The sequence below is a fragment of the Myotis davidii genome, unplaced genomic scaffold, assembly GCF_000327345.1.
Source record: "Myotis davidii unplaced genomic scaffold, ASM32734v1 scaffold299, whole genome shotgun sequence".
Taxonomy (NCBI): Eukaryota; Metazoa; Chordata; class Mammalia; order Chiroptera; family Vespertilionidae; genus Myotis; species Myotis davidii.
The window spans coordinates 2,529,989-2,541,793 of NW_006293088.1; the positions used below are offsets into that span (position 1 = coordinate 2,529,989).

Consider the following 11,805-nt stretch of genomic DNA (forward strand, 5'->3'; position numbering starts at 1 on the left):
AAAAAAATAAATCACGAGCTCTAACGCTGTCCCTCCTGGAAGAGAGGGCACACATATGCAGGACGTGTAACTGATGGTGAGTGCGCCCTTATCACACACTTCCAGTTGGACCGCTGCTGGCATTAGCGCTAATTAGATTATCTCACTCCTGCTCTCCCTTCCACTCTCTGTCTGTACATTTTTGCCCATGAATGATAAGCCACTCAAGACTATTTAAGACCATTTTAGCCATGATTCTTGTATCAGATTAAGCAGAATAAACCAATCGCCCCCCCACCCCCCAAAAAGACAAGTATGTAATAGAAGATGATTAATGCTATTGAATCAAAACTATAGCATGGTAAGGAGGGCTCTAGAATGGGGGGGTGGTTATATCTAGGGTGATCAGGGTAGACCTCATCGAGAAGGTGATGTTAAAACAAAGACTTGCTGGGTTCAAGAAGTGAACCATGTGGATATCCAAGGAAAGAACATTCCAGACAGAATAACCAGTGCAGAGATCCAGGTGTGGGAGTGTGCTTGGCATAGTCAAGGGATCATGAGAAATCCAGTGTGACTGCAACAGTGTGAACAAAGGGGAATATACTTGGAGAGGAGGTTTGACAAATAATGAAGGAGAGGAATGCATTCATGTAAGCCTTTCTGGCCATTGTAAAGGCCAGAGTGAAATGGTTGGCCATTTGGGTTTCTGAGAAGACTGTGTAAGGGGGCAAGTGTGGAAATGAGGAGATGAGTTAAGAGGCGGCATCAGTAATCTAGGTGAGAAATGAGAAATGATGGAGACTTGAACTGGTATGTTAACAAAAAGATAAAAATCTGGACAGATTGGCTAGAACCAATGGGATTTGCCCACGGTTTGGATGTGGAGTGAGAAAGAGAAAGAGAGGAGATGCCCTAGCCAGTTTTGCTCAGTGGATAGAGCCTTGCCTGCAGATGGACAGGTCCCAGGTTCAATTCTGGTCAAGAGCACATGCCCGGGTTGCGGGCTCGATCCCCAGTAGGGAACGTGCAGGAGGCAGCCAATTAGTGATTCTCTCTTACCTCTCTCTCCTTCTCCCTTCCTCACTGAAATCAACAAAAAAATATTTTTAAAAAAGAGAGAAAGATAGGAGTCAAGGATGGCTCTGAGACTCTAGCTGGTGTAGCTCAGTTGGTTGGGCAGTGTCCTGTGCACTGGACATCCTGAAAGGATGCTGGTTCATTTCCTGGTCAGGGAACATGCCCAGGTTTCAGGCTCAATCCCTGTTAGGGGGCATGCAGGAGACAACCAATTGATGTTTCTCTCTTTCTCTCGCTCTCTAAAAAAAAAGCAATCAATACTAATAAAAGGGTAATATGCTAATTAGACCAGATAGACGGGACGTCTTCTGGACGCCCTTCTGGACAAAGCCACAGTACCTGCAAGGGCCAAGGGCTGGTGTTGCGGGTCAGTCCAGCACTGCGGTCTCTTCCGCAGAGGCAGCAGGAGAAGGGGCTGTGAGACCCTGGTCCCAGTGCTGCCCCTTCCGCAGAGGCAGCCACAGAGGCAGCAGCATGGGCCTAGTCCTGGCACCATGCCTCCACAGAGGCTGGACGGGGTGCTGTGCCTCAACCTCCCACAGCCCCTCCCCCAGCTGGCCTGGCCTCAGATCACCTCCCAGCCACCAGTCGGCAGGGGGCAGGGCCAGTGCTAAGAAGTGAGGGCCAAGGGCCAGCAGTGGCAGCAGCAGCGGGGTACGGAATCGAACCTGGGACCTTTCAGTCCTCAAGCCGACGCTCTATCCACTGAGTCAAACCGGTTTTGGCAATCTTTTTTTTTTTAAAGGATTGCTCTAAGGATTTTTGTCTGGGCATTTGAATGGAGTTTCCATTAATTGAAATAGGTAAGACTGTGGGTGGTCAAGGTTGTCAAAGTACAGGAGAGAGAAAAAGTTCAGTTTGAAACATATTAACGTTGAAATGCACATTATGTGTCTGGAGTTCCAGGGAGAGGTGCAGGTTAGAGACATTTGCCTAGAGAGCCAAGAGGGAGTCATTAGTGTCAGATGGATTTAAAGCCATGAGACTGGATGAGATTACCAGGAGAGTGAGTGAAGAAGAGGAGGTTAAGTCTGGGAGACTCCAGCATTTGGAGATCAGGGAGGAAGTAGCACAAGACTAGAAGAGGGGCGCCAGAGAGGTAGGAGAAAACCAGGAGAATGTGGCATCTTGGAAGCCACCATACTTGAACATGTTTTCTGGAGAGGAGGAAATAATCAACCATGTCAAGAGGTCAAGTCATATGAGGACCGAGAATTGACCTTGAATTTAAGAGTATTTTTAAAAAATATTTTTATTTTCAGAGAGGAAGGGAGAGGGATAGAGAGATAGAAACATCAATGATGAGGGAGGATCATTGATTGGCTGCCTCCTGCACACCCTCTATTGGGGGTGATTGAGCCCGCAACCCAGGCATGTGCCCTTGGCTGGAATCAGACCTGGGACCCTTTAGTCCGCAGGCCGCCGCTCTATCCACTGAGCCAAACCAGATAGGGCTAATAGAGTGTTTTCAACGAGTGGTAAGAAAGAAAGTCTATTTGGAATGGTTATAAAAGAATGGGAAGAGCCCTGGCTGGTGTGGCTTAGTTGGTTGGGCATTGTCCCAGAGGTTGCCAGTTCACTTCCCGATCAAGGGCGCATGCCCAGGTTGCAGGCTCAATCCCTGGTAGGGGGCATGCAGGAGGCAGCCAATTGATGTTGTGCTCTCACATCAATTTTTATCTCTCTCCCTTCCCCTTCCTCTCTCTCTCAACATCAACAAACTGTTTTTTTTATAAAAACAGGAAGAGAGGAGTTGAAGACAATAGTATTAGCAATACATTAATTTTTTTGAAGAATTTTGCTATAAAGGAGAGCTAAGAAATGACATGCTAAGTAGAGATGGATTAACAGGTGTTTTTTTTTAAGATGGCAGATTATATGGCATGTTTATATGCTATTGGGAATGATTTGGATTGAAAGGAAGAATTGTTAGAGCGGTGTCCTTGAGCAGTGAGCAGGGCAGAATCTACTATATAAGTGGAGAGGTTGGCCATAAATGGGAACATTTACTGTTTATCTAAAGGAACAGGAAAGGAATATATGATTACTATATGCTGGTGAATGGCTAAATGTGGGAGCTGGTGGCAGTTCTCTACTGATTGCTTTATCTCTCTCAAAAAAAAAAAGGGTGGGACAGAACAGAAGCCGTTGGAAATCCTGGCCAGTGCTTATGAATGTACAATTGTGTACATTGTAGTCTTTGCCAGGTGGTTCTAGGAAGTTGAGTATTTCCCCTTCTGGTATTATCCTAAGGTAACACCTTAATTCTTAATCAGTTAGTTTGACTCAGTCTGTGGTCAATTCCCAGATCAAATGAGTAGTTCTTGGGATAGGTATTTCAAAAGACTAATGTTTAAACCACTGTTTCTAAAATGCCCTTTATTCAAACTGAGGCTAATTTTGGCATCTGTTTAATATGTAATATCATAAGTCACAGCCTTTTTTGGTAGCTTTAAGTTAAGATAAAGTTTTCAAGTATAAGTTCTTACACTTGGAATTAGAGTAGTGGTCTGATTTTCAAAACGTCTTAAATATTAGCCCACACCCATTTCAGTTAGGAGAGTCTGTTAATATGGGGAGAGTCTATAAATGGTAGGTAAAGATTTAAAGTTCAGCCTGTCATCTCAGTTAACTAGTCCTGGAGCACAGTTGATTTTCCCACCACATTCTCCCCATAGAATCATCTTTCCCAAGGATTTGTTTTTTTCTTTCGAGTTTCTTCTCTTTTAGTCACACATGCAATTCCAAGTGATGGCTTGTGGTTCAGGCCCTTTGTTTTATACAAATTAGATGCTTGTCCCAATCTTGGCCTTGCCACTCCCGAGCTACTTGCCTCTGAACCTAATCACTTCACTTTCTGGCTCTCGATTTCCTTCTCTGTAAAAAGAGGAAGAGACAAGACCACTGTTCTAAAAACCATATAGCAGATCACTTTTCTACAAATCACTGGGAAGCTTACTTAAAATATACAGGGTGAACTTTTCCGACTGCTCCCCGCTCCCCCCCAGCACCGCTCCGGCTGCACCACGCTTGCACCGAGCGCTTCTGCTAAGGCAGCGCTTCCGTCTCCTTCCAGCCGCCATCATGATCATCTACCGGGACCTCATCAGCCATGATGACATGTTTTCCGGTATCTACAAGACCCGAGATCGCGGATGGGCTGGGCCTGGAGGTAGAGGGGAAGATGGTCAGTAGGACACAGGGTAACATTGATGACTCGCTTATTGGTGGAAATGCCTCCGCTGAAGGCCCTGAGGGCGAAGGTACCGAAAGCACAGTAATCACTGGTGTTGACATTGTCATGAACCATCACTTGCAGGAAACCAGCTTCACAAAAGAAGCCGACAAGAAGTACATCACAGATTACATGAAATCAGTCAAAGGGAAGCTTGAAGAACAGAGACCAGGTTTAGAAATGGAAAAATGTTAACAAATTGGGCAGTTTGGCTCTATCACCTGTCATCATAACTGGCTGCTGCTTTTCATCCACACACCAAGACTAGGACAAATGGGACTGATTTTATCTTGAGCTCTTCATTTATTTTGACCTTGATTCGTTTGGAGTGGAGGCATTGTTTTTAAGAAAAAAACATGTCATGTAGGTTGTCTAAAAATAAAATGCATTTAAATTAAAAAAATATATATATACAGGGTGAGGCAAAAGTAAGTTTACAGTTGTTTATATGCTGCTGTTACCCTAGTCAGTCAGTAGTGGTCTACCATCTCGAGCAATTTTTGGTTACTCTCAGACTATGTAGTGTCTCTGTTTAGTCTCAGATATCCACATAATCGCCCCACAGTACTTCGTGTTTTATGATACAATGAACTTCGTTTTGCTTGATGCCCTATCCCTGTATATCTCCAATGCACAGATATATTAACTTTATTTTATGTTTGAATGAAATTGTAGAAATCTAATCGGATATGGGAGAACGCAAAAGAAGTTAGAAGTCATTTCTAACTTCTTCCCCATGAATGACTGTTGGTTTCTGGGATACTCAGCATGTGCTCAGCAGGCCTAGAGCACATTGATCTTTATTCTCTATATAATCAGGATCAGGCCCATTGCTCAAATTTTCTAGCTCTTGTGAATTTGAAGAGATATTGTAAAGAATCTACAGGGTGTTTTTTCTAGGTGGGTGAGAATTGTGATTGGTCATTTATTAACTTAAAAATATTAACTTGAATTCTGGGAGGCTTCTTTGTCTTTTCAAATCTCAGTAGCTACCTTTCATTTCTTCTTTGGGAGATGAACTCTTGAACAATGCTTTAATTAATTATACTTTTCAAAAAAGCAGTGCCTTGATAATTTCTTCTTTTTCATAGTTTTCTCTGGAAGTGATTATGGGTTATAGATTTTATATTGGATGTGTTGGCTTTTATACTGTGTTCTTTTTTGCCTTCTCTCCCCATTTAGTAAGCTTTCTGAAATCCCATATCCCAATCTTGAAATGTTGCTAACTGTTTGAGTTACATCTATGAGTTATAGGGTAGGTGCATTTTAAGTGAGTAATGTGTTCTTTGCCGGGAGCCGGTCCATCCTGTTTCAAGGACCTGGCATATATGGCATACTGTTCTTAATATATTTGCTCACCTTCTTGGCACTGTGTTTTAACCAAGGTCACCTCTCTGAGAAAGGTTGTTTCCCCAGGTAGAGATTTTCCCTTGAAGTTAGGGAGGGAATAAAACCCCTTCACTAAGTGCCAGGCGGGTAATTAATCTCTTTAACATCCTGGACAGAAACTGGCAACAGAACCTAGAGACAGAACCTAGCGACAGAACCTAGACACAGAACCTACACAGAACCTAGAGACAGAAGAACTTCGCTGGAGAGAACATGGCAAAAGATCCTGGACAGAACCTAGAGACAGAACCTAGCGAGAGAATATGGCAAAAACATAGCTACAGAACCTGGCTGGAGAACCTAGAGAACCTGGCTGGAGAACCTAGCAAGAGAACATGGACACAGAACTTGGCTGGAGATTGTGGCTAGAGATCCTGGCAAGGCTGCTGATCAACTGAACGCTGTCTCCGTGTCATTCCTTCTTCGCCGACTCCGTCCACACCTTTGGGGACCCCTGGACCTACTGGGGTTGGACCCCAGCAGTTCTTGAAGACCTCACATAATGAATTTTAATTCTGACAATGGGTTGCTGCTATTTCTGTTTACTGGTGAAAGTTGTAGGTGATGGCATGTGACAACAGTGTAAACAGGGTTTATAATTCACTCTACCAGCTTTTAACTAGCCATTCTTTTCTTCTTAATAATACTTTATTAAGACATAATTTACATATAGCAAAATGAACAAATCTTAGGTATACAACTCAAAGACTTTTTGCATATGTATACAGCCTTGTGATCATCATGTAGATCGGGTGGGGAGCACCCAATCCATGGGCCCAAGAAGTCATTTGTTCTATCTGGCCCTGCCAAGGCATCAGGGGTGAGTTAATTACGTGGTTCACCAAATATAGCAGGCTAATTTTTAAGTTGATAATTTTGTATGGCCCACAAATGATGTTATAAATATCCAAATAACCCTTGGCAGAAAAGAAGGTTCTCCACCCCTTACCTAGATCAAGATACAAAATACTTTTATCACCTCAAAAAGTTCTCTCATGCCCCCTCTGCTGCTAATACCACTCTCCACAGACGTAACCACTATTCTGACTTCAAACTTTCTTTTTTGAGATTCATCTATCAGTAGTTAAATGCTATGAGTGTTCCACAATGTGAATATGCCACTTTATTTTTACACCATTCTCCTGTTGATGGGTACTTGGGTTATATAAGTTTGTTTGTGGCCATAAGCACTAATTTCTTACTTAAGACTTACTTAACCTGAAGAAATATTTTAGATGTAAGTATCCCAGAGATTTCTCCATTCACTTAGTCCTGCTCTAGTAGGAAGATCTGAGATTTGGGGAGGAAAAACTATTTGGCTAATAATTAAAGGTACTATTCATTATTTAAGAACCTCATGACCTAAAGTGATGGGAGGAATATGTTGTAAGAGGGAAGGAGGCTAGTTAGTAATACCATTACGAGCATGATTTTTGTGCCAGGCAACCACAGGTTTGCATCCAGATCTCTGTTGCTTAGTAACTGGGTGACTTTAGATTATTTAACATCTCATTTGTGTCACCTATAGGGTAGAGATGATAATACCAACCTTTCATAATTTTTGTTCAGATTATATACAATATCATACTCAGATGGAGAGGGATGTAGAAAATGAAGTACTAGACAAGGAGTGGAGAGTGGTTATAAGTTATCCTCCAGTTCTCAAAGCTTAAAAAGTGACTGCATTCATTGTTTGTTTATTCATTTTCATGCTTTTATTTATTGAGTGTTTATGCCCAGTGCTGTTATAGGTACTAGAGATACAAGTGTGAACAAGAAGCAGGGTCTACTAGGGGAAGACAGAATAAACAGATAAATCAATACAAAGAAAATATAAAGAACTAAGAAGAAAATAACTGGTAATGCATGAGAGTAGATGGGATGTTTAAAAAAAGTTATAAAATGCCGAAACCGGTTTGGCTCAGTGGATAGAGCGTCGGCCTGCAGATTGAAAGGTCCCAGGTTCGATTCCGGTCAAGGGCATATACCTTGGTTGAGGGCACATTCCCAGTGGGTGATGTGCAGGAGGTAGCTGATCGATGTTTCTTTCTCATCGATGTTTCTAACTCTCTATCTCCCTTCCTCTCTGTAAAAAATCAATAAAATATATTTAAAATAAATAAATAAATAAATAAATAAGTAAATAAATAAAGTTATAAAATATGTATAGAGCCAGGACTTACATTTGAAAGGAAATCTGATTTGTGAGGAGAAAAGTAGCAAACTAACAATTAGGATTCTGTTAACAATTTGTTACAGTTTATTTTTAAGGCTGATTATTTTCATTAAGATTATATATTTGATGAAAATAACTGTGAAGTATTTGAATCTCCATCTACATTTTTTCAAATTTTCATAGAAGGAAGACACCCAATTGTCCAAATACCACTTACATATGCTAATCTCTATGAAGAAGGCATAAGATGTTACTTAGGTGGCTAAATTCTTTGTTGTATTAGCTTCTTCCAGATCCATGGACCAGGTCCTGGTTAATCTTCTTTATGAGATGGTGATTTCTCCTTGTCTCCTCTAGCCCTATGCAATCCTGGAACAGCCTGGATCTGTGGTGGTCTCGGGAGATGTGAATGAGCGCAGAGCCAGTGGGTTCCCCTAGGAAAGGAAGGAATCCTTCCTGTTTGTTTATAAAGTTCAGATCCTGGGATTTTTCCAGATACATGCTTTTCTAAGGTGGGTACATATTCTCTCCTGCTGGAGAGAAGAGTGGGAAAATGCATAGCACAAATCTGGGTAAACTTTTGACACTTTGGGGGAGAGAATAAATAAGATTATGCCATATTTCAGTTTGGCTCTCTCCTGCCTAACTAGGATTTTCCTGTTTTGACACCAGGCCAGACACTGTATGACTAATAGCATTGTTTTCACTTCTAAACAGAGCCACTTACAAAAAGTACCCCCGCCCCCTTAGAACTGCAATTAACAATTTATCAGATTAAACTGAGACTCTGGACCTCCTCTCCTTCCCCAGAAATTGAATCAAAAGTCTACTTGAAATGGTAACAAGGAACTATTACTGATTTTCATGTTGTTAAATTTTTTTAAAATATATTATATTGATTTTTTACAGAGAGGAAGGGAGAGGGATAGAGAGTTAGAAACATCAATGAGAGAGAGACATTGATCAGCTGCCTCCTGCACACTCCCCACTGGGGATGTGCCTGCAACCAAGGTACATGCCCTTGACCGGAATCGAACCAGGGACCTTGAGTCCGCAGGCCGACGCTCTATCCACTGAGCCAAAACGGTTAGGGCCATGTTGTTAATTTTTAGCTGATAAGCGCTACCCTATTCATCAAACGGCCTGGGTCTGTTGTGTGGGTTTGTTTAGAAGTGAAAACAATGCCAATAGGGAATTTCGTTTGTCCCTGCCTGTGGCATATATAGTTATATAGGATCTAAAATTTTTTTGTGCCCATTATAAAAGTTCCTCTTGTTTCAGATGTTCTGTTAAAGACCAGGGAGTTATGTTTATAAAGATAATCATATAGTAATAATCACTCTTATCTCTTTCTATATCTATTATTTTCATTGTTGAAATCACACTATGTCTACAGTTGGTTTGTCTTATTGTGGTAAAATATACCAAACATAAAATTTACCATTTAAAAAAAAATAGACAATGTGAGCAATATAATCTTATATTTGATGTCCAAATATACCAGGTAGGGCAAAAATAGGTTTTCAGCTGTTCATATGAAACATAATACAATAATCCTATCTAATAAAGAGGGAATATGCTAATTGACCCTCACACCATTGCAAAGATGGCAGCGCCCACAGCCAATAAGGAGGGATTATGCTAATTGACCACCGTGTCTTCAAAGCTGGCAGTGCCCACAGCCAATAAGGAGGGAATATGCTAATTGACTGCCCTGCCCTCAAAGATGGTGGCACCCACAGCCAGTAAGGAGGGAATATGCTAATTGACTGCCATGCCTTCAAAGATGGCGGTGCCCACAGCCACAAGATGGTGGCGCCCAGTCTCCTTAGCCCCGCCAGGGTGGCAGGCGTGCGGCAAGCTCTGCGCACCTGCCTCCAGAGTCCCCCACTCCCCTCAGCCCCCCAGCTGTCCAGGGCTGGCCCGAGGCTCAGGCAAGCCTCAGATGGCGACTGCCCAGCTGCCCAGGTCTGGCTCGAGGTGCAAGTAGCCAGGGCTGGCCGAGGCTTGCACTGCTGGCAGTGGCAGCAGCAGAGGTGTGATGGGGCATCGCCTTCCCCTAATCACCGGGTCACCTCCCACCTCTGAGGGCTCCCAGACTGTAAGAGGGGGCAGGCTGGGCTCGGGACCTCCCCTACAGTGCATGAATTTTCATGTCCCAGGCCTCTAGTTTTAATAATAAAAATATGTGCCCTGAAGCCTGAGATCCAGACAGGCTTTGTTTTATATCAGTTAGTTGTTTTTATATCAACCAGTAAATTTCTGGTCATGTTGCAATAGAGGAAAAAAATAAGAAAAGGAAAAAAAAAGAGTGTGGGATAATTAAACTTTCGAAGTGTTTAACCTTTCCCTTGCTGAAAGGCACACTGATGCCTCCAGTGTAGATTGTGATTAACTGGAACCAGTTTTCATCCCAACTCATGAGGGCTCTAACCATTTGCTTCCATGAGTTGGTTCAGTTCAGTAAACTTTTTCAGAAAAAATAGTTCCCGTTCTCTAGCTTCTTATATAATAAAGAGGTAATATGCAAATTGACCATCACACCCTCACACAAAATGGCTGGCAGGGGAGGGCAGTTGTGGGTGACCAGGCCTGCAGGGGAGGGAAGTTGGGTGGGGCCAGGCCTGCAGGGTAGGGCAGCTGGGTGGGATCAGGCCTGCAGGGGAGGGCAGTTGGGACCAGTCCTCCAGGGGAGGGCAGTTGGGGTCAACCAGGCTGGCAGGGGAGGGCAGTTGGGGGTGACCAGGCCTGCAGAGGAGGGTCATTGGGGGGAACAGGCCTGCAGGGGAGGGCAGTTAGGGGCGACCAAGCTGGCAGGGAAGGGCAGTTGGGGGCGATCGGGCCGGCAGGGGAGCAATTAGGCTTTGATCAGGCTAGTAGGGGAGTGGTTAGGGGTTGATCAGGCTAGCAGGCAGAAGTGGTTAGGGGCAGTGAGGCAGGCAGATAGGCGAGCGGTTGGGAGCCAGCAGTCGGGGAGCAGTTAGGTGTCGATGAGGCTGGCAGTGGAGTGGTTAGTTAGGGGCAGTGAGGCAGGCAGACAGGCGAGCGGTTGGGAGCCAGCAGTCCTGGATTGTGAGAGGGATGTCTGACTGCCGGTTTAGGCCCGATCCCTGTGGGATTCCAGATTGGAGAGGGTGCAGGCTGGGCTGAGGGACACCCCCTCCAGTGCAGGAATTTCGTGCACCGGGCCTCTAGTAGTACATATAATCTTATTGGGAGACTCTAACTAGATAATTTCAACACAGTGTGCTAAATGCTAATTGAGGTAAACAAGGGATGTCCCATCCCCGTCCACTCCTCCCCCTAGGAAAGCCTTTAGCCCCACTTGGAAAGAGATGGTGCTGGTTCAGGAGTACCAAGATGGTGGCATAAGGTACAAACCTGTACGTGCTGCCCCCCACAACAACATTAAAACTACAACTATAAGACAAAACAGCTATCATCCAGAACCACGGGAAAGCTGGCCGAGTGGAAGTTCTACAATTAGAAGGAAAGAAAAAAGCACATTGAGACTGGGTAGGAGTTGCAGAGGCACCAAGAACAGAGAGGTACAGAGGTGCACGCGAGGCGGCTGTACCTGGTGCGTGGTTTTTTTCAATCGGGAAGGGATACAAGCTCTTGAATGCACTGAACTCATTTATGGCGAGACTTGGGGGTCCCAGACTCCTATGGGGAGAAACTGGACTGTTTTGCAGCGGGTCAGAAAGCGAGGGTGACTTTCTTGCAGAGCTGCTCGGAGGGATCATTGTTGCTGTGGGAGTGCGGGACTCGGGGACGCAGAGACACGGAGTCGTGGAGATGGCTGATGACAGCCATTGCTGCTTGCTCCACCCTGGTGATTCTCTGAGACCCCGCCCCACTCAATTTACATCCCCACCCAAGATGTGCCAGTGGCACAAAAGGAACCACCTGCGATTTTGCAGCCTAACCCAACAAACTTCAACCC

The 11,805-nt window shown here is 44.1% G+C and overlaps 1 protein-coding gene and 1 pseudogene across 3 annotated transcripts in view; both read left to right on the forward strand.

The window, feature by feature from the left end:
• FBXO42 (F-box protein 42) overlaps window positions 1-11,805 on the forward strand; it is an 89,498-nt gene that overhangs the window by 48,476 nt on the left and 29,217 nt on the right. The gene's annotated exons all lie outside the window — the stretch shown is intronic.
• Window positions 4,102-4,571, forward strand: LOC107183572 (annotated as a pseudogene).